Below are 14,290 nucleotides of genomic sequence, written 5' to 3'. Positions count from 1 at the left end.
GCCATAGTGCATAGGTGTAAGATTTTTTGTAATATTCATAAAACTTCAATGTGCTCCCATTATAGTCAATTGGCATTCCGTTTATGCAGACCAGTCATTCCTTTTAATATCTCCTACATTAGCTGTTTCCAAATGCTACAAGAAACGCTGTCCCCTAGAAGTTAAAAAGAACAAGAGTAAATCCAGGTTACTGGAAATTAATAGAAGAACGCTCTACCCTGTTGCTGGAAAGCTGTAAAAAGATAAGAATCAAAGCAGCCAGGTCTCACTGGCAGAAACATACACCCTGAAATGCACCTGTCACACGCGGCTCCTGAAACGGAGGTGTGACACAGGCTTCAGTGATTATTGATACTGTGACACTGCTAAATTATTTATTTTGTCACCCTTAGTAACATGGAAGGGGTTGTGCCGCAGCAGCTGTGTGGGAGTGTGGCTCTGTGTGGTGGCAGTATCAGCCCCAGCCTGAACAATGCATTATTCCAAGTCACACTCAGTAATGAAACTTTACTTCCACACTGCTCAGAGCAGCAGCAGTTTACAACATGTGTGTCATGGGGGGTAGGAGCTAGCTGGTGACCCAGGCCCCTCCCTCTACAAGCCCCGCCCCTGAACTGCAACTGACTCATTGAGCTAATTTCATTCCTCTCTTTCATTCCAGAGATTCCTCTGAAAAGCTGTCACCTTTCCAAAATACCAAGCCTGCTTTCCAACCACCACCACCAGCAGCACCAACAACAACAACAAAAACAACAGCAGCAGTTGTGGCTGGGGCCAGCCAGAGAGCCCTCCTCATCCTCACCTGACCTTCATCACACACAAGAGGAGGGGGCAGAGACAATCCCTCTCACTGCTGCCCAAAAGAGAAAGAAAAAAATACAAGTCTTTCCCTACAAAGTGCTGACCAGGGTCTGTCTTTCTCTGCCCCCAATCCTCAGCCCTTGCTCCTGGCTCCCAGATACCCACCATAAGTTGCCACAGAGTCCCTACATTTCCACCCTGCACGTTTCCCCTCTGCTGGCAAGGTAAGCAGAAAAAGTTCCAGATCTGTGTGTATTTCTCCCTCTCCCCCTGTCTGTCTAGCGCAGGATCCGGCAGCTTGGAATCCTTGTCGTTTCTAGCATGTTTGGCATTTTTTGGGTTCCTTTCTCTCTTCCTGATCACTTTGAGCTGGGATTGTGCTGGAGAAGGAGGAGAAGCCAGAGGCTTTGGCGTCCTGTCCCTTCCAGGAACATGGGTTGGGGGGCTCTTCGCCTGATTTATCTCCTTTTTAGCTTCTCTTGTGGTTTCCCTATTGATCATGGATAGTGCATGTGGCGTTATATAGCGTCTTCTCTACTCCAGCGCCCTGGGATCGGACCGCTGATCAGATCGGGGATAACTATACAACCATTTACTGGACTATTTTTAAGAGGTTTAATAGTCAAGATCCCCCCTCCCCCTTATGTCTTTTTCTTTACCATTGTACCCAGAGTTCACTTATCTGTAAGTACAGTTTCATGTTGATAATAGCATTGTTTGGTAACATAATATTTGTAAAACTGGAAGTTTGCCTTATTTGTTGGTCTTTGCTGCTCTTCCCACATCCCAGACAGGGATCTGCAGCCGTTTATGTCTCGATCCTTTGTTTTTCCATCTTTCTGCTGATCTAAGCACAAATCCCCAGCGCAGGGCGAAGCTGCGGCTCAGACTTCCTCAACTGGTTACAAGTTCAATTTTTCCCTTTTCTTTTTCTTTTTTTTTCCCTCCTCTTCTTTAGAACAATAAGTTGTGTGACCCACCTGGTTCCCCTGATTTTACATATGGAAAAGAGCAAACAAAACATCCAGTATGCCTCGTGTGCTAGTGTTGCAGTGTAACTTCTGACTTTCTCCCTTAAAAGTTTTATAACTTATAGTTTAAATGTTTTCGGAGTGCTCAAGCTTCGAATGAATGGATAGTGGATTGGTATTATAACTGTATGAATGGGTATGTTATGTGTAAAATATATTTTCTGGTTGTAAAACAAAGCTCGGATAACAGTCAACCGCAGTTTAACCCTTTCCCTTTTAACGACTTGCGGGCTCTTTGTCTTGTAGAAAATCCATAGAAGGGGTGGGAGGGTGTTGATTTGTATTCTGTATTTGCTGGCAGAATATTGCCCAACTGTTGCTGAGCAGCTTGTAGGAAATGGGAGCCGACATGGAAAAAGCTGAAGGAAGGAGGGGGGAGGTAGAGGGGAAAAAGGAGGGAGAGGGACAGATAAGGAGGGAACAGAGCTGCCTTTCAAAGTTTGCTCTCTTTGTTCAGCAAAGTTTGCTGTCTCTTTGTTCAGCTGCCTGTGCTGTGCAGATCTGCCATGCTGGCTGTGGTCTCTTCCCTTGTATTTGCTTTGTAGTACCTGCAATGTAAATAGAGCAGGAAGCGGCTTTTCCCCACAATTTCTCTGTGTGGACGGCAGCAAACAAATCTCATGGTTTAACTGTGGAAGGGGGTGGGGTGGAGATGAAATCAGTGCACAAAGGGCCATGACCAGTGTTGGTGCTACTGGGTTTAACTACTTAGTTGCTAGCTGTCCATAATATCCAGGGTTAAAGGAATTACCCCTGGAAATGTCTCAATTTTATATTATTAACTGCACAGCACAGTTTCTATTTTTATGTATATTTTGGTCACATTTTTATTTTATTTGTTTGTGGGGCGGTGGCGCGGTTATGAGTTACTGTACAGTATTCTAAAGCAGGGGTAGGCAATGTGTGGCACTCAGCTGTTGTGGAACTACACATCCCAGCATGTTCTACCATAGATTTGCTGCTAAGGCATGCTACAACTGTGGCAGGGCAAGTTGGGCTGCGCTATTTAGTTAAATAGCAGCTGGAGCGCTGCACGATGCCTACCCCCCAATGTATGGGTATCCAGTCTCTAGGTCACAGGTTCTCAAACTCGGTCCTCAGGACCCCACACAGTGCATGTTTTGCAGGTCTCCTCACAGAATCACAAGTGAAATAATTAGCTCCACCTATGGATCTTTTAACATGGGTCAGTGAGTAATTAATACACCTGTGCATTTCCTGGGTTACCTGCAAAACATGCACTGTGTGGGGTCCTGAGGACCGAGTTTGAGAACCACTGCTCTAGGTCATCAACACTGTTTAGGTCGACATGGTTTCTAGGTCGACATGACAAATGGTCGACATGAGTTTTCACTTTTTTATTTTTTATTTTTTAAATTTTTTCATACTTTATGATCCACGTTGACTACAATTGGGAACGGTAACCTTGCCCGAAGCATGGCGAGCGAACATGGTGCACTAATTGGGGACGGAGAAAACGACCCAAAAACTCATGTCGACCTTCTGTCATGTTGACCTACAGTCCCTGTCGACCTAGAAACCATGTCAACTTACTTATTGTCAACCAATAGTGGTCGACCTAGACACTGTCGACCTGAGTGTGATCGACCTTGCATACCACACCCCAATGTATGGTATGCAAAAGATGACGTAGAAATGATGATTTATCCAGTTTGATAAGCATGTTCTAATGAATATACTAGTATGTAAATGTCAATCTAGACATATTGTGCGGATGATATGCTTAGATCCACCTGTCTAGCAACAGTGGCCCTGGAATTGGTAACTAATAAAAATAAGTAGATGTTTGTTGTTGCTTTGTATGCCATTTGTAAAGTGCAGCAGAATATGGTGGTGCTATATAAGTAAATGTAAAGACATTCATATACTGTTTGCTCATAATGGTAAGGTAGTCACATAGGCACATTGAACGCTAGAGCTAAGATCTTAGTATTTATAGAGTCCAGTTGCTCCTGTGCTGATACATGTAAGTGAATTACACAGGAGTACTTCCGTACATAAAGCGAAGCACGCATCGTCTTCAGCGCTTAATCTTAATAGGTGTTTCCTGTTCCATTCAATGTAGCTGGAAAAGCGATAGTATTCAGTGCGCCCGTCTGACACTAACCTTATGGCGGATGTTGCCACTTAAACTTTTATGGCACAAGGGTATCCGGTCTCTAGGTCGACCACACTTAGGTCGACAGTCATTAGGTCGACCACTATTGGTTGACATGCATTAGGTCAGCATGGTCTATAGGTCAACATAGAAAAAGGTCGACATGAGTTTCTTAAAATTTTTTTATTTTTTTAATTTTGTTCATACTTTACTATCCAGGTGGACTACGATTGGGAATAGTAACCTGTGCCGAGCGCAGCGAGGCACCTTGCCCAAAGCATGGCAAGTGAAGCGAGCCATGTGAGGGGACACGGTGCACTAAGTGGGGTTCCCGGTCACTTTACGAAGAAAACACTAATTTTTTTGAGAAAAAAACCCTTGTGTCGACCTTGTTCAAGTCTACATAATGACCGTGTCGACCTAGCCACTGTCAAGCAGCAGTGGTCGACCTAATGACTGTCAACTTAAGTGTGCTCGACCCTATGATCCACACCCGGCACAAGATTTCAATGTAGCCATCATCTGTGCACTCTGACGGAAACCATTCTATAGGTAGAAAAGGGTTCGTCCTATCAGTTCTACTTAAAACTGAATAGAGTACATGTTTCAGTGATGGAAAACGTTTCTAATAAATTGATAAGCTGAATATTGATTTGCAATGGCAAACACCACTTTGTGGTAGTCTGGGGTATACATTATAGCATTCACTTATAGTTTATAGAGGGTATGGGTCGACTCAACTTAGGTCGACAGTCATTAGGTCGACCACTGAAAGTCGACATGGGCATTAGGTCGACATGCACTAGGTCAACATGGGAATTAGGTTGACATGTACTAGGTCGACAGGTGAAAAGGTCGACATGAGTTTTTGGACTTTTTTTTGGTGTCGTTTTCTTCATAAAGTGACGGGGAACCCCAGTTAGTGCACCGTGTTCCCTCGCATGGCGAGCGAGGGCAAGGTGCCTAGCTCCACCACCGCTTCGCTCAGCGCAGGTTCCAGTCGTAGTCCACGTGGATCGTCAAGTATTGAAGAAAAAAAAAAGTAAAAAAAAATCATGTCGTCCTTTTGCCCTGTCGACCTAGTCCATGACGACCTAATGTCCACCTCGCCCTATTGACCATGTCGATCTAATGCACGTTGACCTAAGCTGTGTCGACCTAACGACCGTATCCCATTTATAGTCTGCCATAGGTTGTTTGTGAAACTTAAAGTATAAACTTAGATCAGTGTGGTGTGTTCATTAACTTTTATTTAATTACTGTCATTTGTTTGTTTTGGTGTGGGTGGTATTCTTTTTTGTTGCTTGTGTTTTTCTAGTTTGTGAGAATGGCGATTTGCATTACATGTCTCTACCAATTTTGCTGTAAGGATCTAACTTAACACATTGTTATTAGTCTTGAAATAGAAAAAGTGAGTTGAATATTTTAGCATAAGTTGGCCCAGTTGGAGTAACCCTTGTAGGCTTCTATGTGGCCTTTGGTTTCCTTAAATCCTAATGATTTGATGTAAATGTTTTGCAATGAGCACCGACTGTCAACATGTTTCTGGATGCACAAAAAGTATATATTTACAAAGTGAACATTACATGTTTTTCAAAGTATTTGCCAGAGGAGTCTTTACAAAGTGGCATGCGCTCAAAGCCTCAAACCACTTGGTGAAGCAGGTATGTCTTCTACTGTACATACTGGATGAAGGTCTCCATGGCAGCTTCCGGTGACTCAAAACAAATCCCACACATCTTGCGCTTGATTTCTGAGAACACGAAAAAGTCGCAGGGGGCCACGCCTGGACTGTACGGCGGATGACCAAGCTCCTGGATGATTTTTGTGGCGTATCAAGCGGATGGATCCCTATTTGATGTCTATCTCCTTCTCTAACTAAGCCATGGTCACGCTGGCATCCACTTCACATATGGCCTGCACGTCAGTAACATTGTCCTATGTGATTGCGGACATAGGTCAGCCGAGGCACTCCTCGTCTTCCAGGAACCAAAATTTTGCAAACCACTCAAACACAGTGGTTCAGGACGGTGCTTCCTCCCCAAAAGCAGCTTGGAGTCGGTCAAAACACTCCTGCTGTCACAGACCACTCTTGTAGTCGTAGAAGATCATGACTCTCCAGTGGCCTCCTATTGAACTACATAACGATTTTGTGAAGGAAGTGAACATGCTGAATTCTTCGGTGTGCAGTGCTACTTATATACGGTTCTGTGCCTTGACATTTCACAAAAACTGTAGTCAGAGATTACAGATCAGAATATGTTTTCTCTACCTACAGATTTGTCCTCCTACATCGCTGCAGTCTTGGTAAACAGCCCTTTTAGTCACGCCTAGCATGTTTGGAGCACGTTTACGAACGCTGGTCGTCTTTTTGTACATTCTTCCCCCAGAAAATGCATCTCATTCACATCACTATGCGAATAAGACACACAAGCAGACTGCTGATTAAAATATGTGGCATGCCTTTATTCTGTGCGAGTCTGAGGCTGTATCTGTATACAAATTCAGTGTTGCAGTGTTTTCAGAGTCTGCTTGTGCATCTTGTTCGCATAGCGATGCAAATACGATGCACTTTCGGCAAAAAAAGAAGCCCGATGTTAGCCGAGCATCCTGGGAACTGCCGACTAACTCACTCCAAGCATCTCACGGTGCATGACATATTGAGGATAGACGTATGAGGCCACGTGCACTGCGTTTTTCACACATTACATATCTGTAATTCTAACAGCCACAGCAAGCTTACAAGAGTAGTGGTTTGTATAACATTAGATTGGTGGTAGCATAGCAGCATCTTTTTACGGTGTGTTTTTTTAATTTATTTTTTTCCTTTTATATCCCTTTCACATCGAGTCTTGGACCTGGATCATGTGTCTGTGTGAAAGGTTTGACCCGGGTTATGTGTGCCTGGTCGCGACCCGGGATATTCCCGGGTCCAAACCGAGTACGTTATGTTTCAAGGTGCTCATTGGTGCTCGCTTTTTATGAGTCATCTTTATGAGAATCCACTTATAATGACTCACACTTGTTATGCAGGACAGACAAGGGTGCAGGGAGAGAGCTGACGACCCGGGATTAACCTCGGTCTAACTTGTGGTGTGAACAGCTGTAACACGTGTTGAAATTGTGTTCATTAACGTGGTTTGGACCCAGGTTTTAGGACTGAAAAAATGTCTTCTTTTCATAAAACCAACATTGTGCAGTTAATTCTGAGGCTTTGTATTTTGTTTCTAATGTTGTTTTATGTGCTGTTTGTAACTACAATACTGAGTATTGTCATATTGTGTATTCCTTTTTTTTTATTTTTTTTTTTTAAATGGCTTTTTGGTGTTGTTTCTGGATATTGAAGTTTTAAAATAATGCACTGAAGGAGCACAGATCCTGAGAACTTGTTTTACCTATACTATGTTCTCTACCATCAGTTGCTTTGTCAAGGTAGACAACATATCTTTTTATTTTATAATAAAAATAACCTAGACCAGTTCTCAAGTCTGACACATAGATTTTAAATCTTAGTTGACTCAGTAATGCTTGGCTAATGACTAATTCTGTTGTACTTAGTTAGTAACCCAAAAGGCTGACCTGTTTGTAATTACTAAGGAAACATATTGAGGACTCCTATTTTTAGAATATAAAATCTCTTGTACAGTTTGTTTGCTGTAATGAAGAGGTGAACGCATTGTTGTTCTGTGCCGTTGTTGAACTACAACTCCCATAAACTTAAAATACTGTATGCAGTTTTATATTTGATCCATGGCTACAGAGAGAGCATATTTTTTGTACATAGTTCTTTTCTCTTTTTCACACTATATACAGTGCCATGCTTCAGAATAAATAGATAATGCCTTTTAGAGACTGTTTAATGTACACATTTCATCAATCCTAGTGCTTTGCACCATATCCTGCTCAACAAGTTTAGCAGCAAGTAGTAACAAAAATAAATGATTGATTTAGAGGTGGACTAACCATTGCTAATTCTGTTAGACAAATGCCTCTTACCAATGGGCATTAAAGTTGCGCTTATAACACGAACTCATAAATGCACAAAAAAATTTAATAATCAGTATTCAGAAAACAAAACAAAAAGAACCACTACTGCACTGGATAGTTTTGCAAATAGAAATGCTAATGTATAACGATTCACTAGAAATAGTGGTGTATTTACTAATACCCCTTTCAGACTGACAAAAATTTCCCAGGTTATTGCACATGAACGCGCATCAGTACTGAAGAGGCACTGCTGTGCACTAAATTCACAGCAGCCAAATAGCAATTAGCTTTTATTAAGTTAGTGCTGGTTAGATAATGAAAGCACATTCTAGTTACTATGGTTTTGTTGTACAGTTTAGCAGTGTTTGTAAATAATGTGCAGTGCTTGTTATTGCTTTAAGTGCTCCCATGTTGTGCCAGTGAACTTCAGCTGTCTATTGCTGTTGAACTCCAAATTAGTCAGAGTACCTCAGTTTGTCTGGTTGTGTTAAAACTGAAAATGTGTTGTTGTTTTTTTGTGTCCATAAGTTGTTTTATACAGGAAATAAAGCCAAGAGCTTATAAAATACATTCAAAATATCTGCTGCTGATTCTTGTAAGGCTCCGTCTGAGCCTTGTGTGCTAATACTATGCAGTGTGCTAATAGTTTGTGGGATATTCAGGCAGGAAAACCTTCCTCTTATCCCATAAAGGTGTGAGAAGAGCAAGCCTTGCCTACTGTAGTAACCTGTTGAGGGCTCAACTGCACATTTTTGGAACCTTGCACTTAACTGAATTCATATAAAATACCTCTACTTGTAGAAAGAAAATTTACGCCTAAACCAACATGCAATTTAATAACATAAGCCTATTCTGCCAATGACGGTGAAAACTTCACAACTTTCAAGGTTGTAAATTGGGTTTGTTGCAAGGTATGTCCACAACAGGGTTGGCATCTTTTTGCCCTATGGGCTTGATACAGCGGTTATTGGTTTTGTGTCCCTGCCTGAGAACGTCCATAGATTTCATAATGACCCATCTAACATACGGCCTAAGTTAGATGTTCGCCACTTTGCGCGTGCGCCGGACCCATACTGTGTACGTGCAGTACGGGTTCTGCATCGCTGGATGCCTTATGGCTGCAGACGTAAGTAGATTGACAGTCTGCAGTCATTTGGGTACCGAGAGTGGACAGCAATGGCCTCCATTTCACAAAGCAGAGGCGTGTTGCCACCGTTTTGGGGGAGTGCCAAGGCCAGGATCTCCATCAGAAGACTGAGACTTCCTGGCCTCTTTGTAGGAACTCCGGCGGCCAGCTTGCATGATCATGTTGCAGGGTATCTGGTGTTGTGCACGAGAACGCAGCATGGATCACAACTCAAAGCAGGAGGCATCTACTAGTATATCAGACTCCTCCTGCTGCATTTTGAAAAAAAAAGGGGTGATAGAGTCTGCACAGGATCTCTCAATCTGTAAACTTGCTGATTTAATTAATATAGGATAAACCTATAGCTATAACGTTAACCAACATCTGGCCATGAGTAATTGAATAATTAGTATCTGGCACTAGGTTGGCGGTGCTCCTGCTGCATTACCATATTAGTGCATCGCTGCTGTTTCCAAGTGAGCACATCTGAATTAGGCCCATACTCAACTATTCACCAGAACTTTATTTTGTCCCTTGCTATCATTGCTTTCATGTCCAAGACAGTGGTAACTCTTGGCATACGTCTTACCTCTGTTGCGTGTTTTGCCCATAGGCTGAAGATGTTTATCTGGTTACTGTTTTAAAGCTTTGCAATGTTTCTATAGTGTGATTAGTCCCAACCCATGAAAATCTTTTTAACTCCTGAAGATGGCACAGTGGTTAGTATTATTGGGGGTCATTCCGACCTGATCGTAGCTGTGCTAAATTGACATGCGGGGGGGCTCCCAGCACAGGGCTAGTCTGCCCCCCATGTCAAGCCCCCCCCCCCCCCCCCCACCCCCCGCACAAGTACAAAAGCATCGCACAGCAGCTATGCTTTTGTACTTGTAAAGTAACTCCCAGCCAGCGCAGCTCCTGCGGCTGGCAGGGAGTTAGTCGTCGCTGGCCGGGTTGCAGTGGCTGCGTGTGACGTCACTCAGTCACTGTGGCCCGCCCCCCTCCGCACGGTCCAGCCACGCCTGCTTTGGTCGAACCGCACCAACAAAATGGCGGCCAAACACCGCTGTGCCGCCCCCTTTCACCCAGCGAACACCTCTGCCTGTCAATCAGGCAGAAGCGATCGCAGGGCTACGACAGCCGTTGGCTGTCTTGCATGCACCGGCGCACTGCGACGCATGTGCAGTTCCGACCTGATCGGCTGCTGTGCGAAAACGCACAGCACCAATCAGGATGGAATGACCCCCATTGTCTGACAGCACTGGGGTGATTCAATAATATTTTTTATATATTTTCTCTCTTCTCTGCAGATTCTAAGATTTTGTGTGTTTCTGTGTTATTTTGTCTCTTTACAGTGCTCCTGAATAAGTTGGTGCTTTATAAATATTAACTGTTTGAGTACCCTTGGAAGTCTAGGAAAAGGTCCCATTGACCATATTGGTGGGTGGTGTCACACAGTAGTTTCCGTGTGTTCTGTTCTGTGCAGTTGGGGTAAATATAACACCTACATAGAGAATAAAAGACTATTCTTTGAGATAAGTAACCCTATTATGTAAATACACTGTGTGGTTTAAACCTATGTCCAACACAATGACAGGATTAGTTGGATTAACCCCTTTATTGCTAGCAACCTGTCAGTGAACTCCCTGGGAGACTGAAGTATTTGATTTAAAGGCCACTATGAATGGCCAGATATTGATACATTCAGTTGCTAGGGTCCTTTTTATGCTTATATTTATTTAATATAATGTTTTCAGACCTGCAATTGTTAAATTCTGTGATGTTTTCTTTTTAACAAATAAAATTTAGATTGTGATGCATTTTAGCTGTGTCAATTTACCTGTTTGGTCAGCTGTTCTGGGAGTTGTAGTTCCAGGACAGAGAGCCAATAGGGGCTTATGCACATTTTTGCTAAATTTATATTGAGTCATACAAGTAGTTGTATGAATTGTTTTTTTTTTTTTTTCCTTTAAATTTCTTATCACCATTAAGTTGTACAATCGAGTGATTCAATAAAATGGAACATTTGAGCAGTTTATTTAGAAGCGATGTAGGCGAGAGGCAGGCGGCAGCATACACTGCATGCTCTGGAGCTTCAATCAGGCCGGTGTTGGCGTTGCTGCAAGTGCAGTGTTAGCATAACACCTTTTCTGGCACAAAGGTTGGCAGCATATTCCATAACAATGTAATACACCTCTCTTAAAGCAACAGACGAGGAGACTTATGTGTGCTTAGAGATAGCAGATCCCATCTTTTTTACAGTAGCAGAGGCATATTGGCATTTGCCAATAGTACACTCTAAGCTCCTGTGTGTTTGAGCAGGTTTTAGTATGACTGTGTGTTGTTTTTGCATTGTTGACTGTAAAGCTAGGCTTTTTATTCAGCTGTAAATAAGGGTCTATTTACTTTCTTAGTGGTAGAAGACAATTCAAGCCATGAATAAAAGCCATAACTTCTGATACTAGGTCAGTCACGGTTCTGTCTTTGTTTCTGTGTTGATGTCATGTCTTTTCCAGTTCAGGAACAATGCCCAAGAGCACATTTCCTTTTTATTTATTTTTCCTTACTCTCACACCATAAACCTTCTAATCAAAGGATGACATTTTGTTGTAGTCATAATGAGCAACAGTAATTTACAGTACACTGAACGTCTGCGCAAGACAGCCATTTTGTGAGCAAATGGTAAAAAGATTGTGTTAACCTCCCAGTCCCTTTCCTGGGATCTTATGTGGCTGGATAACTTTCTTTTATACATGTCTAGTTAATAATTGCATGTTCTGATTTTTTTTATTTATTACTTTTATTACTATTTATTTTTTGTAAACAAATGACCTGCTTAATGAAGAAGAAAAAAAACTCTCCTGGTGACATGTTGATGAGTGTGGGTGGATAGGGGGCGAGTGGATGAATCCTCAACAAATTTGTGATGGGCAAAGAACTGTAGATAGGAAACCACATCAATTCAGAGTAAAGATAAAACTAGTGGTGCAAGTTTTGAGATAAAAGTAGTCTCTGGAAAATATACAGTTTTCGTATTGATATGTTGAAGACCCATGCTCTGGGAAAATGTGTGAAAATGCCGATAAACTAACTTGTGCTTTAAGCACACTTTTTAGTGAAGTAATACTTTTGTAACATATTTTGGGGGTTATTCAGAGTTGATAGCAAACCAAAAAAGTTAGTCATGGGGCAAAACCATGTTGCACTGCAGGTGGGGCAGATGTAACGTAAGCAGAGAGATTAGATCTGAGTGGGGTGTGTTCAAACTGAAATCTAAATTGCAGTATAAAAATAAAGCAGCTAATATTTACCCTGCACAGAAACAATATAACCCACACAAATCTAAATCTCTCTGCACGTGTTACATCTGCCCCACCTGCAGTGCTACATGGTTTTGCCAAATTGCTAACTTTTTTTGGTTTGCTAACAACTCTGAATAACACCCTTTATGCATTGCACTTTTACCAATGCTTCAATAATCAGTTTTTGAACTTTAATGTGATATAAAATTGAACACACACAGTAGTCTTCTTACTATGGGTCAGATTTAATATCAATAATACAACAGACTCCTTTTCAGTTGAGTGAAAATAATAATGATGATGATAATGAAAATAAGCAGCTTCATCAAACAAGTTTAGAATACATGTTACAGTTAAACAATTCCATAAGAGCGCAATAAGATGTCTTTCTGTGAAAGTTGTTTATATCAAAGTAAATTTTTTTTAGATTGGCTTAGGTGGTACACAGAATGGGCAAACACATGGGCAGTGTTTATTACTTGTTCACACATAAGCTGCAGTTAGTCACATAAAGTACTTTGTGTGAGCCCTGGGAAGGATAAACCGATTTGGAGTTGTTTTAATTTAAGTGAGGTTCCTCTTTACACCATTTCTTGATGGAAGTGAATAGAGCTTTACGCAATTTGTGAGCACCTGCTGCCCAGACATGGTTGAGGCAGCCATTTTGTGAGCCAACCCAATATTCCTGAGCATGCAGCCTTACAATTCTTTAAGAACAAATGGTCACTGAGGACTCTGTTTCCTTGAAAACGGATGTGTTGCATTCTCATGAATATAGCTCAAGGTGAGAAAATAGCAGTCTTGATTTACTGTGTGTAAATGTGAGCACTTTAAATAGCGTTTGCACCTGACTTAAGCCTTTTTTTTTTTTCATGTTTACTTTGCCGTCCAAGCCTTTGATTGCTGCATTCTGTAAGTGACCTTTTCAGTCTGTGAGTATGACATAATGCTAGCTTTCCATGGCAGAGGATCCTTTCTTGTTTAGGAAACTGGTAACATTCCAAATATTTAACATTCCAGAAAAAAGCGGAAAATTCAGATGCCTGATAGTTCTGTGTAAAGTCTGTCATACTTGTCACACTTCTGGCAATGCCTTTATCCAATTCCAATTAATGTGATTTTAAACCAGTTTAACCCTTTAGTAGCTGATGCCATGAAGGACTATCCAGAAATCAGTCAGTGACTCCAAGGTGGTACAGGATAAACCAATAGTTTAGATAAAGCTTATGTATAGGTATAGTTTTTATTCACATAATTGGAGCATACTATCACACAATTTCTTTTTTTTTTCTTCTAAAATTTGGCTTGTGAAGATTTAATGCAATAGTCTACTTATAATGCATGTATCAATTAAATACACATACGAGGGGTGTGCAATACGTTTCTGGATGTTCAGTGCATAGTTAAAGTAGGCACAATCTTACTGTTTGGTTGTGAACTGTTATCACTGACTAAAGTTCTTGTGAAATGTCAAGACACAACCGTATATAGGGGTCTATTCAGACCTGAACGCAGCCACGTGTCTGTACGCAACGGCTGCATTCAGAGAGTCTGCGCATCGACTGCAGTGTGCGTGCGCGACTCCTCACCTTTTTTTGCCTTTTCGGGGCAGCTGCGTGACATTATCCATGAGGAACACTAAACACCAAAGAAGTCAGCATGTTCACTTACTTCACAAACTCATTATGGAGCTCAACAGAGGCCACTGGAGAGCCATGATCTTCTACGACTACAAGCGTGGTCTGCGACAGTAGGAGGGTTTTGACTGACTGTGAACTTCCTTTAGGGAGGAAGCACCACCCCGAACCGATGTGTTTGCGTGATTTGCAGAATTTCAACACGGGAGACCTGTGCCCAATATCACGAGGACAATGTTGCTGCTGTGTGGGCTATAGTTGAGTTGGACACCAGGGTGATCGTCTCCTAT

At 41.9% G+C, this 14,290-nt stretch overlaps 1 protein-coding gene across 4 annotated transcripts in view; it reads left to right on the top strand.

Moving 5' to 3' along the window:
* The first annotated feature begins 642 nt into the window (after positions 1-642).
* TEAD2 (TEA domain transcription factor 2) overlaps positions 643-14,290 on the top strand; it is a 224,379-nt gene continuing 210,731 nt past the window's right edge. For 2 of the 4 annotated variants that reach the window (XM_063942892.1, XM_063942891.1), the window contains exon 1: positions 644-1,025. The gene's annotated coding sequence lies outside the window, so the exon portion shown is untranslated. Of the gene's footprint in view, positions 1,026-1,162; positions 1,486-14,290 lie in introns of those variants that run through there. The other 2 variants (XM_063942889.1, XM_063942890.1) reach the window with 2 other exon arrangements.

Source organism: Pseudophryne corroboree, chromosome 10, assembly GCF_028390025.1.
Source record: "Pseudophryne corroboree isolate aPseCor3 chromosome 10, aPseCor3.hap2, whole genome shotgun sequence".
In the NCBI taxonomy this organism is placed as follows: Eukaryota; Metazoa; Chordata; class Amphibia; order Anura; family Myobatrachidae; genus Pseudophryne; species Pseudophryne corroboree.
The sequence above is the reverse complement of the archived record's forward strand: the minus strand, read 5'-3'. Positions and strand labels throughout refer to the sequence as shown.